Here is an 18,061-nt window from a genome sequence, read left to right as displayed (position 1 = left end):
AGTTCCACAGACATGTGACTAACAGAAATGGAATAATGTGTCCCTGAACAAAGGGGGGGTCAAAATCAAAAGTAACAGTCAGTATCTGGTGTGGCCACCAGCAGCATTAAGTACTGCAGTGCATCTCCTTCTCATGGACTGCACCAGATTTGCCAGTTCTTGCTGTGAGATGTTACCCCACTCTTCCACCAAGGCACCTGCAAGTTCCTGGACATTTCTGGGGAGGAATGGCCCTAGTCCTCACCCTCTGATCCAACAGGTCTCAGACGTGCTCAATGGGATTGAGATCCGGGCTCCTAGCTGGCCATGGCAGAACACTGACATTCCTGTCTTGCAGGAAATCACGCACAGAACAAGCAGTATGGCTGGTGGCATTGTCATGCTGGAGGGTCATGTCAGGATGAGCCTGCAGGAAGGGTACCACATGAGGGAGGAGGATGTCTTCCCAGTAACACACAGCGTTGAGATTGCCTGCAATGACAACAAGCTCAGTCCGATGATGCTGTGACACACTGCCCCAGACCATGATGGACCCTCCATCTCCAAATCGATCCCGCTCCAGAGTACAGGCCTCGGTGTAACGCTCATTCCTTCAACGATAAACGCGAATCCGACCATCACCTCTGGTGAGACAAAACCGCGACTCGTCAGTGAAGAGCACTTTTTGCCAGTCCTGTCTGGTCCAGCGACGTTGTTGCCGGTGATGTCTGGTGAGGACCTGCCTTACAACAGGCCTACAAGCCCTCAGTCCAGCCTCTCTCAGCCTATTGCGAACAGTCTGAGCACTGATGGAGGGATTGTGCGTTCCTGGTGTTACTCAGGCAGTTGTTGTTGCCATCCTGTACCTGTCCCGCAGGTGTGATGTTTGAATGTACCGATCCTGTGCAGGTGTTGTTACACGTGGTCTGCCACTGCGAGGACGATCAGCTGTCCGTCCTGTCTCCCTGTAGCTCTGTCTTAGGCATCTCACAGTACGGACATTGCAATTTATTGCCCTGGCCACATCTGCAGTCCTCATGCCTCCTTGCAGCATGACTAAGGCAGGTTCACACAGATGAGCAGGTACCCTGGACATCTTTCTTTTGGTGTTTTTCAGAGTCAGTAGCAAGGCCTCTTTAGTGTCCTCAGTTTTCATAATTGTGACCTTAATTGCTTACCGTCTGTAAGCTGTTAGTGTCTTAACGACCGTTCCACAGGTGCATGTTCATTAATTGTTTATGGTTTATTGAACAAGCATGAGAAACGGTGTTTTAAACCCTTTACAATGAAGATCTGTGAAGTTATTTGGATTTTTACAAATTATCTTTGAAAGACAGGGTCCTGAAAAAGGGACATTTCTTTTTTTTGCTGAGTTTGTCTACGGATGTGTTTTGATTGTTTCATTTCTTGTGTAGTTGGCGTGGTGGTGAAATAGSAACCTTTGTATGTTTGTTTTTCCTCTATTTTTGTGCATGGCTGTTTTTGAAGCCCTGTGTTTGACACATTGTTATTATGTTACATCAAGCGGTTCCCTGTATGCACCTTATATAACCTGTTGCTTTGCACATATCCTCAGCTCATTTTATATTGAGTTTAATTCCATTGATCCTTTTTAAGTGTTGGTATCCGAACAAAAAGTACCTGTTGTATTTTGCTTTTCCTGTTAATTTTTTTCATGTACGAGTTCATTAAACAAAATCCAACCTTAGTTATACTGTACTTTACCGTTTTTTGAGAGTAACTTTTATGTCACACAAAATCCCAGTTCACATTATATTAAACTCATCAAACTAAACTAAAGAAAGCTGTGACCCCACAGGAGCAGATAGTATTACATAAGATAAGGGTATGTGTAAGTACAAATCTGGGTTTGGCGGATGCCAGGAGAAAGCTACCTGCCCCAATGCATAGTGCCAACTGTAAAGTTTGGTGGAGGAGGAGTAATGGTCTGGGGCTCTATCTCATGGTTCGGGCTAGGTCCCTTAGTTCCAGTGAAGGGAAATCTTAATGCTACAGTATACAATGACATTCTAGATTATTCTGTGCTTCCAACTTTGCGGCAACACTTTAGGAAAGGCCCTTTCCTGTTTCAGCATGACAATGCCCCAGTGCACAAAGCCAGGTCCATACAGAAATGGTTTGTTGAGATCAGTGTGGAAGACCTTGACTGGCCTGCACAGAGCCCTGACCTTAACCCCATTGAACACCTTTGGGATGAATTGGAACACCTACTGTGAGCCAGGCTTAATTGTCAAACATCAGTGCCAGACCTTACTAATGTTTTTGTGGCTGAATTGAAGCAAGACTCCGCAGCAATGTTCCAAAAAATTTGTGGAAAGCCTTCCCAGAAGAGTGTAGGCTGTTATAGCAGCAAAGTGGGGGACTCCATATTAATGCCCATGATTTTGGAATGAGATGTTCGACGAACAGGTGTCAACATACTTTTGGTCATGTGGTATATATTGTATTGACACTGACTGCTGTAACATGTTGGACCCTCATTTTTGTTGGCATAAAATGTGTGTGGTTCCCCTTTTACAAATTCTAGAGCAATAATATGCTTCACTGAGCAATGATTAATCTAAGCTGCTCATTTATTATTGGGAGGGAACTCTTCGTGATTCATGGAGGATGCAGTTACACTATATGTCCACATGGGGGCATTTTAACGCTGTCCTAGAATAAGAGGCAGTCTTGAACCAGGTGGCTAGTCTGAGAATATACTATAGTATATTCATCATGTCATTTATAACCTGTTAAGAAACCAATGATATTGCAAACCACCCTTCAGTATGTGGATATTCCCCTTGAATCCAACTCAACTCGTTTTTTATTCTGTTTTCAAAAAGCAGTAATTCAAATCACACATACTTTTACCTTTAATCTAATTGAAATAGAATCGCTGCTTCAGAGCTGTGAGTTTACTTTAAGCTGTGAGACTGCTAGCATGATCTGATTGAGACCGTGATATTAGGCCCTGCAATTTGCAATTTATACTGTAACTAATACTTACAAACATCTGTAGAAAAACTGTAAGTGATCCTCGGTAGCATGCAGATCTTTAAGGTGTCTTCTGCCAGAGCTTTAAAAAGTATGTGGAGCTACATGGAGCCTAGTTCTAATTAACACATACAGTAGCTGTGATTACTCAGGTGTGATAAATGTTAACAATGTTACATCCTTCCTAATGCATGGATTATCTAATTATCAGTGAATAGGGAGGTTCTCATTTGCCGCTTTTCAAATAGTGTAATTGGTGTGAATCACTAGGAGCTTTAGTTTGGGTCACTTAGTTGATACACAATTTAAATTCTGACAGGTGACAACAGTACACCTATTTAAGCAGAATAAACTACATACGATGCATAATGCAGAGTTAAAATTAGATGTATTAGATGTTAGATGTATTATGTTTGTGTACATTGTCAATCAGGAACATCTTATACTGTGGGCTACTGCATCATCTGAAAGACAACATTGTGTGACACACTGACACTGCGTCAAATAGTTTTTTCTTTGTGCTGATGAATATGATTCCCTTACTTTAAGAGTGAGATTCATGCCATTGTCCTCCTAGAGAATATCCCAAGGTGAACTGTTGTCTTATAAATGCTCTGTGAGAAGAAGGGAGCCATGATGCATGACAGCCCTCATAAAACTTTGGTCCCAAATCGTAGAGCCAGCCTATCTATAATTAAGAAATAATGAGGCCCTCAGAGATTGGCATCAATTGATTAGAGGAAAGAAAAGAGCAAAAACTAAAAGAAAGAAAAGCAACAACAGCCTCACAGAGGAGGATCAGCATCCCTCCATTCAATGTGTTTGCCTTGATCTCAGTCCCAGGTGAGACTGGGCTGATGAAACACGACTTAAGACAAGTTAGAAAGGTGATGTTTTCAAGTTTACTTGTTTCTTGTCCCTGTGTAGATGGTACACAGAGATAATTCTCGGTCGCAAAGATAATTTGTCTGTTGACATTAACACAATATTGACTCTGTAATMGAGTTTGTAATCGATTTCTCCAAACATAGTCTCAGTTTTTTTTCATTTAATTACTATCTTCCCCTTGTGATATTGCTGGAAACTATGGTGTATCAAAGTGTGAACTTCCATCTGAAATTACTCAATAGAAAATAGATTGTGTGAAATGGCCAAATTTGAATTGGAGTTGCCTTTAGGTGGTTTTAGAATTATTTAAATTATGGGTGAAGAGATAACATCTCTCATTGTACCTGTAACAACTGTTGATATTCATACAAACTAGACAGAGTTATGTTTAGATACATTTCTTGATTCACTACACTGATGTGAAAAATCCATATGTCTTTGTAATTGTATTTTTAAATCATCACGATATGTCTAATAAATCAATGTGTGTTTATTTAATGAAAATAATATATTTTTAAAGTTATTTCCCTGAGAATCCTTTGGCCCTTGAAATGCTCAGTCTGATCGTGTTGGCGTTTGGAAAGAAATTTGAAGATATCTACATACACAGCCCTGATTGGCTGATAGTATGGTCTAGAGCCCACCCCCTTAACCAAATGAAAAGGCATTGGTCTATTATAATCAGATCACATTGTGACTTCATGATGTGGGCTAAAAGTTCCATCTCACCTTTTTTTTTCAAACAGCTCATACACAAAAAAGGCATTATCATCATTGTTCCAATTTCATTGTGTTATTCAACCTGTTATTTCAACCAAAAATCCTTTAAAAAAAATGAAGAACTGCACTGTTTTTTACTGCACTACCCCTTTACCACTATTTTCTCAGTTTATATATGTGAACCAGTCAAAATGGCATCAGCTCTGTCTGCGAGGAAGACACAATGTTGCCCCTGAGACTATTTTGGCCAACTAAACACCCTGTGAACAGTACATGATAATAGCTGCTATTCTCACTGTCAGGCCCAGCAATAGAGGGGTGAGGAAACCTTGGCCTGTCTCCAAGTCATTTTCCATCACTTGACGGCTGCCAGTCAGGTGATGAGAGATGACACCCTGTACATTTACAGCACTAACTGCTGTCTGGTGAGAGAACAATGCTCTACGTATGGCAAGATGACTATTCGGTCTTACAAACCAACTAACAATGCTAATGATGGGGTGTTTCATGATTTGTCTTATCTTTCAGTAAGAACCAGTGTTTTCTGCAGAACCTGTTCAGGACTAAAGTGACCTACTTGTTGGACCAAATCACCTCACCAATCACTCTAAATGAACAACAATCAATTTTTTTTTTATGAATATTGTTTATATTTGTAATTATGCACCTCATTAGGTTGCTGTAAGAAGAGCTATATGCGGTCCACAATATCGGTATGACCTCCCAGTCTAATATCACTTCACAGTAGCGTTCTGATGCATGATAGGTGCCAAAGCCCTGTGTAGTGGTTTACAGATTTACATTCACACATGACCRGATCACAATGTCCCAAGGCGAATAGGCTGTTTATTCCATGTGGGGGAAGGAAACCATTGTGCACAGCTCTGTGTAGGCCTACTCTAACAAAGGTACTGTTTGTGGCAGAACGGTATGGCATGTGCAGTGCTAACATAATCACTTGATTTCCAAGTTTTTCTTAACAGTATATTGTTTCTATGTATATTGCTTTGCCTATCATATGTATAATTCATATAATTTCCACAGGTGACATCAACATGACAGCAAGCCAGCAGAACTACATATAATGTTAAATGATAGCATACATCATAAAGAAGAAGAGTCTTACTTTGAAAGCCTGTAATTAATTCAGCTTACCATTCCTCCTACTTTTGACACCCAGTCCTAATATCCTGGGGCCTCCTCTGCTGCTGGCTTGTCTCCCAGTGCCTTGCCACTATGCCTTAGTGTAACTGTTAGTTCTGCTGTCAGAACTGCCTGCTGCTGCCTTTCTTTTGTATTGTTCAGCCAACGCCAAGTACTTTTTCATAATCTCCATCTGCTTTCCCACCTACCCATGTGCCATTCTTCCATACCCTCCTGCATCTTGTGATTCATTTGTTCCCCGAATAGAAATAGCACATACACCCTGTGGTACAGCCCGTACTGTCTTTTATCAAGCACAGCAGGTCATTCTAACAGTACACCTGTTGACCAGCTCCTAAAACCCAGACCTTCAATAAGCCCCCCGCTTCTCTGTCCACGCACATCTGGACACTGCTGCTGATTGGAAATCAATATGGCTTCATGAGACCTGTGTATGTTTCACCTCTCATACACTGTTAAAAAGTCAGACAAGCTCTGCTGGACCTCTGTTTTTTTATAGGCACAGCGACATGGCACCGCCCTTAAAAATAAAACGTGGAAAGAACACCTGTGAAAAAARGTGGTTTTTGAAAACGTGTGACGTTTGATATTTTCACGAGTCAGACGTGTTTTTCGGACACTTGTGGCGTTTCACATGGATTTTTCACATGACTCAGACACGTTGTTTCCAAACATTTCACGTGATATAAATTTGRTTATAACGGGCGGGATTAGAACCCAGGTCTCAGCCAACGTCTTCACCATTAGACCAAGAGGGGCAACACTAATTTTGAAGTCGCAGGCAAGGCTACCTCATCACATGACCACGAGCAACCATGACTGACTCATGTCACCTACACTTTCACGTGTGCATTTTCATATTTTAAAGTCAATTTGGGCTGTCAAACAATTCAACAATGTAATCGTGTATATCGCAGGATTGAGCTGTAATTTCAGATTTTTTATACAAAAAGCATTACAAGWATTTTGACGTCTTGATTTTGTCCAAAGTAACGATTAGCAAAATCTGGTAAATTGATAAACACTTTCTTTAACCTCAGAGTCAATTTGTTTTGACTTCGTATTGTTGTTTTTAGCTGTATAGATGATGCATTTTGCATGTTTTCAGTGTATTTTGAAAGCTTTCACTAAAAATTCAAACAATTATCTGATTAACAACTGACAGCGCTAATTTTAACATGTTGAACAGGATAAATAAGGAGACACGGAGCGCTAGCCTCTCTGTTCTTTTCACTGGGCTTTTTCCATCGGTCAATAACCAACATATTGTAATGAAACAGCAGGTAGCAGGTCTCGAACCCTCGACCTTCTAGCCCGAGGTCCGGCGCGCTATCGACTGTGCCGCAAAAGCATGCTCGTGCGGTARAGTCGATTTCCGCGCATATAAACCCAGGGTCGTTACACTATGAAGAGAGGCGTTCACCTGCAGCAGTAACATTCCGAATGGATGGCTCATCATTTTTAATTGAGTTGAATTATTATACTCAGGTAGGCTTTTACAGAATGGCATTACAGAATTTGCAATTGCATATGTGGAAACATTGCTACTGCAACGTGTTAACACCACCTTTTCAGATGTGAGGAGAATAACACTTTTTCCCCATGTTATATTTTCACATGCGAAGGTTTCTTACATGTGAAACTCCAAATTTTAGATTTCACAACTTGCAATTCCACATGAGTAATGTTTTCACATAGGAAACTGCATATCATATTTTCACATGAAAGTTTTGACCATGTAGTGGAATTCACATGAGGTGAAAGCATGTTTTTTTTCCCTCACATGTGAAAAGGTGGTGTGAACAACTCTAAATGTAATACATACGAAAATATGGTTTCACATGTGTAATTTAAGCTCAACATGTGCAAACAGCTATTTCACATTTGAAAATGTGATTTTCACATGTGGAAATGCAAATTTGACATGTGTTTTTTTTGTAAGGGCAAACTGGGTCACCTGTCACTTTATTTAAAAGAGAGAGCCCCGCATCCAATCTCACAGCAGATGTGTTCTGATCTGAGGAAAGGGACTACTGTATTACAGAGGCAGCGGAGCTCTGATTTTCCCCAACACCTGTAGAGGTGCTTGAATTAACCTCTGTATTCAGTCACACAGTGATTCCACTACCCGGGGCAGGACATGGCCCAGATTACTCATTACAATCTGAATGACTCCCAGTCCAAGAGCCAGAATGCCATTCGCACTTTTTCTGCCTGTTAAATGAGCTGGAAATCCAATCTCACAATGTATTTTTGAGGTGGGAGGAAGAATGTAGCATAACTCATTGTTCATTTCCTCCGAAAATAAGACAGAAAACAAAAGTATATCAATATACAGTAGAAATAAAATGTTCTTTGATTTTCAGTTTTATGTAGAAATAGAAACCCATGGGCAGTAATTTCTCAGTCTTCTAAATAATGTGTGCTTTTTTACCTTTACCATTACTTCTCTGTTTACTTGTAACGATCTAGCCTGGCTGACGCAACACGTGTGGTACACAGCGAGGGAGAGCTGTGACACACTGGTCTGGACAGGCGAACAGTATTCGCTGTTAGTGTGGTATTCAAACAGAAGTTGAGGCTTAAGCTTTGATTGGTTCTCTCAACAACAACAAAAGGATCTGGGGGTTGAGACCTCCAGTTATTTGGATTTGAAAATCCAACAGTTGTATTGGAACGGGGCGACGCTCGGGGGCTGTGTGTGGCTGTTCCTGTTGGTAGTTGAGTGAGAAAGACACCAAGGGGAACCAATCAGTAAGAAGCACAGCCCCCTTCATTATTGACACATCTTGCCTACAACATCATGGAGCCTTTCCAGACTAGTAATGATCAGTATTTTTGTAAACAATTTGAAATGTGTATTCATGGGCTCTAAAGTGGTTTGTCTCAGAGTAGGGGTGGAAGACACACACCAAAAAATTATAGACAATGTACATGCATTTTATTATACACCCCTTGTATTTACGTGATAGAACCTATGTTTTGGCACACTAAATTTACTTCAGGGTGAATGTGCAACTTTCCTCCTCTCTTAAAGTGGTTGATCTGCCCAACCAACCCTGGGGAGGTATAGGCATATTCTTTTGTAGTCCCCCTTTAATATCATGCAAATGCTAAGAAATGGATTCCAATTTGATATTCATGAGAAAATGCTTTGTATTGAATTTCATTTTCAACACCCTACAATGTTTCATTTATGTAGCCCAATACAAGGTTTATAATAATGTTTTGTCAAAATGTCACTTTTGATTTCAGTTTTCCGATTCTCTTTGTGAATGGTCATTGACAGATGAAAGGCACATTGTCTAGCTGTCTTGATTCTAACAGAAACATCTAGACTAGAGCTTGAAATTGTTCAGTGGTCCTATTCTTTGAGATTAAAAGTAAATATCAATCTTGTTTTTTCTCTCAATTGTATTGTATTTGATCTATTTGGACATGCCATTTATATTTTGTTGTAAATTTGGCATCTATAATAATCATCGTCATATAAATCAAGATCTGTATGTGGGCTGGTTTTTCTCTGTCAGTCTAGTATATGCCTCATTGGATTTGACAGCAGTAAGTATTCTGGCATGCACTGCTGCACATTTTGTTTCTTAGCAACAGGTCTCCAAATAATACTGTACAAGAGTGATTTGTGATGGCTAGTTTCAGGCAAAGTGATTGAAATAATAATATTTCAATAATAAATGCTTAGGAATAATATATTACTATATATTCTTATCCGAAAGCACTAGAATGTTGTTACACTAAAAAAATCTCACACTTTCGAACTAAAAAATATTACCCCTCTGACTTAAAATTTTAAGCATMAACTAATGTTACATTTTGTTAACTCAACTTGATCTAGTTAATAGGCAAAGCATTTCAATTACAGGGGTAACATAATAAAGTGAAGGACAGTAGCTAGCTGTGATATATTACTTTGAGCAGTGCAAATCTACATGTCTAGAAATTGTTTTCCTTCAGATTATTGCAAATTTCAAATCGCCATGGAGAAGTGCTGTGGCTCAAATTAGACCCCCCCACTGGTATCTCTTTAGCATTCAGGCTTGTCTGGCCTGATGTACAGACAAACTGGAAATTGGTGACAAATTTATCCCAGCTCAGCTACTCCAGCACCATTAGTGAGCTGTAACTACTGCATGAAAGCGGGAAATACCAAGCATTAAGAAATATGAAGGCAGTGACATTTCAGGCTTAAGGGTACTACCAAAAGTAACCCTTTCTATGCTCATGGGAGCTGTATGTCTTTTCTCTAGGTCAATAAGTCATAGTAGACCTCTAAAATGATACAATGGAATTAATTGAACTATTTAAGTACGTCCAGGGATGAGAATACTTTGATGCCTTCTAGGCTGCTATGTACAGACTGGAAGCAGTCAGAACCAACCACACTTGAGGTGAAATTATTGACATGGTCTGGTAATAAAAGGATGGTCAGTTGTAAATATCAACATCATTAATTCAGCCATGGTAAACGGTGGCCATGTCAATAGATCATACTACAATGCACAGAGCTTATTTGGGGAGAAACTCAGGAGTAAGAAAGTCCATATTTTCTCCACTGACAATGGTCCTGTGCCAAAGGCACAAGGCACTTTCTTTTAAGCAAAGCCATGTTTTGCATCCATCATTCTGTCCATTAGATTTCTTAAGGGAACTCTCAATGAAAGACGACCATGCCCCAATCCCTACTGAGTAGCACTCCCTATCTGTGGGGTAATGAAATATTTTTATCTATCTTTTTAAAATTGTGTAGATTCAGTATGTACTGTATGGTTATACTGCATATGGGAAACCATACAACAATGTATATTCATGCAATAGCTTTAATGTAAGCATTAATAATTCATGCTGAAAACCTGTTTCAGAGAATGATACAAAGTTTACATGTAAAATCTATGCCATATTATGATATTTTTTTTTTTTAAGATATTAAAAAAATAAGTAACATGCAGTATTTCTTTGTGCAAAAGTGTCAATGTCAATGTRACCCTGGGGTGAATAGTGTTGAGTGAACATTGATGTATCATGGGAGATTAAATTCATTTCTATATCTTATGCCTATCGTACTTCATCTAATTCCTGACACGGTAGTGTGTATCACCATGATACTGTCACGACTTCCGCCGAAGTTGGTCCCTCTCCTTGTTCGGGCGGTGTTCGGCAATCGCTGATCCATTTTTTATTTTCCATTGGTTTTGTCTTGTCTTCCATCACACCTGGTTTCTATCCCATCAATTACATGTTGTGTATTTAACCCTCTCTTTCCCTCATGTCCTTGTCGGTGATTGTTTGTTGTATGTTTTGTGCAAGTCATGTTCTGGTGTCATGTTCTGGTGTTCGACGGGTTTTGTACCCTTTTATATTATTTTTGTATATATTGTTTTTTGGAGTTTTTTTTTGCATTTATTAAACTGCTCCGTTTATACCAAGTTCACTCTCCTGCGCCTGACTTCCCTGCCACCAGCACGCACCCATTACAGAATCACCGACCCATTTATGGAGTCAGTTGGACAAGGTACCCCGGCCATAGAGGTGGAGGAGCGTGTCCAGGAGCATGCAGCAATACTTCACCATCTTGGTATCGCCATGGACCGCGTTGTCCAGAAAATGGACCGCTGGGAGAGACAGGGAGTTCTTCCAGCGCCTCCACCAGCACAACCGGGGTCTCTCCTGAGTGCCTCTGTTCCTCCTGGTTCCAGTGGGATTCGTCTCTCCCTTCCCCAGGAGTACGACGGAGAGGCTGCGGSCTGCCGGGGGTTCCTACTTCAACTGGAGCTARACCTGGCCACCGTCCACCCGGCTCCATCGGGCCGTGAGAGGGTGTCCGCCCTCGTCTCATGCCTCACCGGGAAAGCTCTGGAGAGGGAGATGCGGCGTTGTACCAGTTTGAGGACTTCACCCGTCGTTTCCGGGCAGTCTTCGACCACCCGCCCGAGGGTAGAGCGGCGGGTGAACGACTCTACCATCTGAGGCAGGAGACGAGGAGCGCCCAGTAGTTCGCACTGGAGTTTAGGACCCTGGCTGCCGGTGCYGGATGGAACAACAGGGTCCTGATCGACCATTACCGCTGCAGTCTGTGTGAGGACGTCCGTCGGGAGCTGGCCTGCAGAGACACTACCTTCACGTTTGACCAGCTGGTGGACCTGTCCATCCGGCTGGACAACCTGCTGGCTACTCGCGGACGTTCAGATCGGGGTCTGGTGGTTCCATCCTCCCGCACCCCCTCTCCGATACCCATGGAGCTGGGAGGGGCGGTGCGCAGGGAGACCAGAGGGGGTTCCCGCTCGTGCACCATCTGTGGCCGCAGAGGTCACACTGCCGGTCGGTGCCGGGTTGGTTCCTCTAAGAATCGAGGCAGCAGGCAGGGCGTCACCCCAGGTGAGCCGGCACCATTCTCACCCAGAGCCCTCTGTTGCACAAATGTTTGTGTTTGTCACTTTTCCTGAGTTTTCCCCGCATTCCCAGCATAAGGCGCTCGTCGATTCAGGCGCGGCTGGGAATTTCATTAATAGAGCGTTAGCCCATAGTTTAAGGATCCTCATTGTTCCCGTGGATGTGCCTTTCCCCGTTCACACTTAGATAGTCGACCATTAGGGTCAGGGTTGATTAGGGAGGTCACCGCTCCTTTGGGCATGGTGACGCAGGGGGGTCACACAGAGAGAATTAGTCTTTTCCTTATTGACTCTCCTGCGTTTCCCATGGTGCTGGGCCTACCCTGGTTAGCTTGTCATAACCCCACTGTTTCTTGGCCACAGAGGGCTCTCACGGGGTGGTCGCGAGAGTGCTCAGGTAGGTGTGTAGGGGTTTCCGTTGGTGCTACTACGGTGGAGAGTCCAGACCAGGTCTCCACCGTGCGCATTCCCCCTGAATATGCCGATTTGTCTCTCGCCTTCTCCAAAAAGAAGGCGACTCAATTACCATCTCATCGGCGGGGCGATTGTGCGATAGATCTCCTGGTAGACGCTGCACTTCCCAGGAGTCATGTGTATCCCCTCTCACAGGTGGAGACGGAGGCTATGGAAACATATGTCTCCGAATCCCTGCGTCAGGGGTACATTCGGTCCTCCACTTCACCAGCCTCCTCGAGTTTCTTTTTTGTGAAGAAGAAGGTGGGAGGTCTGCGCCCGTGTATTGACTATCGGGGTCTTAATCAGATCACTGTGAGGTGTAGTTACCCGCTACKGCTCATAGGCACAGCGACTGAGTCAATGCACGGGGCACGCTTCTTCACTAAACTAGATCTCAGGAGCGCTTACAACCTGGTGCGTATCCGAGAGGGAGACGAGTGGAAGARGGCTTTTAGTACCACCTCAGGGCACTATGAGTACCTCGTCATGCCGTACGGGTTGATGAATGCGCCATCAGTCTTCCAAGCCTTTGTAGACAAGATTTTCAGGGACCTGCACGGGCAGGGTGTGGTGGTGTATATTGATGACATTTTGATATACTCTGCTACACGCGCCGAGCATGTGTCCCTGGTGCGCAGGGTGCTTGGCCGCCTGTTGGAGCATGACCTGTACGTCAAGGCTGAGAAGTGCTTGTTCTTTCAACAGTCTGTCTCCTTCCTAGGGTATCGCATTTCCACCTCAGGGGTGGAGATGGAGAGTGACCACATTTCAGCCGTGCATAATTGGCCGACTCCCACCAAGGTAAAGGAGGTGCAGCGATTCTTAGGGTTTGCCAACTACTACCYGAGGTTTATACAGGGTTTTGGTCAGGTAGTGGCTCCCATTACCTCACTGCTGAAGGGGGGCCCGGTGCGCTTCCAGTGGTCAGCTGAGGCGGACAGGGCTTTTAGTCTCCTGAAGGCTCTGTTCACCTCYGCTCCCGTGTTGGCCKATCCGGGTCCCTCTTTGGCGTTCATAGTGGAGGTGGACGCGTCCGAGGCTGGGATAGGAGCTGTGCTCTCTCAGCGCTCGGGTAAGCCACCGAAGCTCCGCCCCTGTGCCTTCTTCTCGGAGAAGCTCAGCCCGGCGGAGCGAAACTATGATGTGGGGGACCGGGAGACGTTGGCTGTCGTCAAGGCCTTGAAGGCGTGGAGACATTGGCTTGAGGGGGCTAGACACCCTTTTCTCATCTGGACTGACCACCGTAATCTGGAGTACATCCGGGCGGCGAGGAGACTGAACCCTCGCCAGGCAAGGTGGGCCATGTTTTTCACCCGTTTTGTGTTTACCCTTTCTTACAGACCAGGCTCCCAGAACGTTAAGGCAGACGCATTGTCCCGGATGTATGACACAGAGGAGCGGCCCATGGATCCCACTCCCATACTCCCCGCCTCTTGCCTGGTGGCGCCGGTAGTGTGGGAGCTGGACGCGGACATTGAGGAGGTGTCACGTGCAGAGCCKCTCCCCTCCAGTGTCCAGCTGGGCGTTTGTACGTTCRGTCTGCTGTCCAATCACATTCCACAACGGCCGTGGTCGCACCTGTCGGTAGATTTCCTGACCGATCTTCCTCCTTCACAGGGTAACACCACGATCCTGGTTGTTGGGTATCGTTTCTCTAAGTCCTGTCGTCTCCTTCCTTTGCCCGGTCTCCCTACGGCTCTACAGACTGCGGAGGCCCTGTTTACACATGTCTTCCTGCACTACGGGGTGCCTGAGGATATAGTGTCTGATCGGTGTCTCCAGTTCACGTCGAGGGTCTGGAGGGCGTTCATGGAACGTCTGGAGGTCTCGGTCAGCCTTACCTCAGGTTTTCACCCCGAGAGTAACGGGCAGGTGGAGAGAGTTAACCAGGATGTGGGTAGGTTTCTGAGGTCTTATTGCCGGGACCGGCCGGGGGAGTGGGCAGCGTTCGTGCCCTGGGCAGAGAAGGCCCAGAACTCGCTCCCCGCCACTCCTCCACTAACCTCTCTCCCTTCCAGTGTGTATTGGGGTATCAGCCGGTTCTGGCTCCTTGGCATCAGAGTCAGACCGAGGCTCCTGCGGTGGATGACTAATTCCGGCGCGCAGACGAAACACGGGACGCCGCCCATGTCCACCTTCAGCACGCCGTGCTGCGCCAGAAAGTTGGCGCAGACCGTCACCGCAGTGAGGGACCGGGTCTGGCTCTCGACCCGAAACCTGCCCCTCCGCCTGCCCTGTCGGAAGCTGGGTTCGCAGTTTGTGGGGCCATTTAAAGTCCTGAGGAGAGTGAACGAGGTTTGTTACAGGTTACAGCTTCCCCCCGATTACCGCATTAACCCCTCATTCCATGTGTCTCTCCTCAGGCCGGTGGTGGCTGGCCCGCTCCAGGAGTCTGAGGTGCGGGAGGTTCCTCCGCCCCCTCGATGTCCCTCGACATCGAGGGGGCCCCGGCGTACTCCGTTTGTTCCATACTGGATTCGAGACGTCGGGTGGGAGGGGTATGGGAGGGGTCTGGGAGGGGTATGGTCCGGAGGAGAGATGCTGGGTTCCGGTGGAGGACGTGTTGGATCTTTCTATGCTGCGAGAGTTCCACCGTCTCCATCCGGATCGCCCTGCGCCTCGCCCTCCGGGTCGTCCCCGAGGTCGATGTAGACGCGCTGCTGGAGCCGCGCGTCAGTCCCTCTCCTTGTTCGGGCGGTGTTCGGCGGTCGACGTCACCGACCTTCTAGCCATCGCTGATCCATTTTTCATTTTCAATTGGTTTTGTCTTGTCTTCCATCACACCTGGTTTCTATCCCATCAATTACATGTTGTTTATTTAACCCTCTGTTTCCCCTCATGTCTTTGTCGTGATTGTTTGTTGTATGTTTTGTGCAAGTCATGTTCTGGTGTCATGTTCTGGTGTCATGTTCTGGTGTTCGACGGGTTTTGTACCCTTTTATATTATTTTTGTATATATTGGTTTTCTGAGTTTTTTGAGCATTTATTAAACTGCTCCGTTTATACCAAGTTCACTCTCCTGCGCCTGACTTCCCTGCCACCAGCACGCACCCATTACAGATACAGTATGTGATGTTGGGAGATCACTTTGTGCTAACAACATATATTTTTTCCCATTTTACCCCAATCATGATGAGCAGCAGGAAATTAAATGATAAACAATGGTGCGCACATCATTTGGATAAATAAAACAATTGAATTACTGTTGACTTTCTTCAGGACTGAATTTGTCTTTATTAGGATTCTGCCCAGATGATGGATTCAGGGTGTCAGGTCTTTCTCTACCTGCCAGTTGATGAAATGAATCTCTTTAGGATTGATTTGCTAACTTCCCTTTTTTCTCAGGATGTGGGCTTGACAGAGGGTCAGTGAAGACTGGCAGAAGAGAGAATAATCTGTCCATACAAGATGGAAATGGAGATAAGAGCAAGATACATCTTTAGTGAGCCATGGAGACTTTCAGTGTGTCCCTCACTCTGCTTTTCAGCATTGTGTTGTTGTTGATTTGTGGTAGGCCTACTATGAGCTAGTACATAGTACTGACATAGACAGTACATTTATTGTGAAAGAACATTATTACTGCATTTGAAATATTATTGTTATTAGGCTATGTTGCCAGTTTGAGCCCAAATAACCATACATTTGGCACTATCTGTTGTCCATTCATTTGTTGAAGACTTCATCAGGATAGTGTTGTTGAGAATTATTGAGATTTTTAAATCCCTTACCTAAATTCAAGAGTGAATTTCTGAATAAATATGTGATCATTTCAACTGTCTAGCACCTCAACAAGAAGATCTGACATCTCAAATGAGCTTCAGAAACAGCTCATCAAGGCTACCTTTATGCATGCTTTACAAGGCATCAGGAAAAGTACATCTCTTTCATCCCTTGTGAGCATAGGTTTGAAATCCACTACAAAGAGATCAACACTTAGGGAAAAAAGTACGTATGAAAGGTAAAGGCCTGGAGTTGAAAGGAAACCCGACTTGTTTTTAACTGTCATACGTTTTTAAGAAATAAAGCAAGAATTTGAATGTAACTAAAGCATGCAGTACGGTTATATTTCATTCTCACATAAACTTTTCTTTCTGTTCAGTCTCCTACCTCCAGTCAGTGTATGTACAGTAGCTATAATAACATGTTATAATAATATGGTTAGTAAAGTTAAAGCAGGAAGCAGTCACTAACTAAGCATCTAGGAAATAAAATGCATACATCAAATAAAGGGAGGGTCTTTGAAAACTAATTATACTAATACCACTTCAAGTTTTATACAAAATCTACTTTTCCCAGCCAACTCCGCTCATGTTAAAATAGCTCATTGGAAATGAGCACAGTGGCCTCAACAGAGCATTTAATTTATAGATTTCTGTTTTGTCAGATTGTTATGTATTTATTATATTCACTCACTTATTTTATTGGGTACAATGAATGTTGCTGGTTAAAAAAGACTGATTTCAAGACAAACATATTTTTGCTTGTTAATTGAGTTTGAGTTTTTTTTTTTTTTACAGGGACAGGGCACATTAATCAACGTTTCAGTAAAAGTGCCGGTTTTAGCCAGTCGGCTAATTTTCAATCGCAGTCCCTGGGCAGGTTATTAAAAACAATTACAATACAGACAATCAATGAGCAGTGAGCACACGCAGAGCAACATGGGCGGCAGGGTAGCCTAGTGGTTAGAGAATTGGACTAGTATCCCCTAGGAATCTCCTCGAATCCCCTAGGCTGACAAGGTACAAATCTGTTGTTCTGCCCCTGAACAGGCAGTTAACCCACTGTTCCTAGGCTGTCATTGAAAATAAGATTTTGTTCTTAACTGACTTGCCTAGTTAAATAAAGGTTAAAAAAAAGGACAAACAAGACATAGCATGCAGACAGAGCAACATAGCACAACATGCAAAAGCAACAAAATGGTTTGACCTTATGAGGTTATTGATAGTGGAGATTAGGGTATGAACCAGAAAATCCCACCTGCCCTTCTGGGTTGTAATTGATAGAATAGTGTTGGACGAAGACACCGGTCTCTCAGGACTCCTCTAGTGATAGATTGAATTAGCACTACTCTCGGTAATTTGAGCACAAACATGTGCACTCACATAATGCTGATGCAACTAAATACAACCTTGTTCAAGTATTAGCTCGATAAAAGGAGAGGAGAAAGGCCAGAAACACAATGTCTAATCTAGTTATTTGTGTACCTATCTTTTCGATTGAGGCATATAGCTGGATCTACACAACAGATACCACAGGACATGAAACCATCTCAACATAACACTTTTGATGTCTAAAAACATCTGACAAATATGGGTTTTAGAGTGGGTTTTTAATATGGGTTTTAGAGTGGGTTTTTAATATGGGTTTTAGAGTGGGTTTTTAATATGGGTTTTAGAGTGGGTTTTTAATATGAGTTTTTAAATGTTAACTGCACCAGAGATTTGGGACTT

The sequence above is a fragment of the Salvelinus sp. IW2-2015 genome, linkage group LG23 (genome assembly GCF_002910315.2).
Source record: "Salvelinus sp. IW2-2015 linkage group LG23, ASM291031v2, whole genome shotgun sequence".
Classification (NCBI taxonomy): Eukaryota; Metazoa; Chordata; class Actinopteri; order Salmoniformes; family Salmonidae; genus Salvelinus; species Salvelinus sp. IW2-2015.
This window is presented reverse-complemented; position numbering follows the sequence as displayed.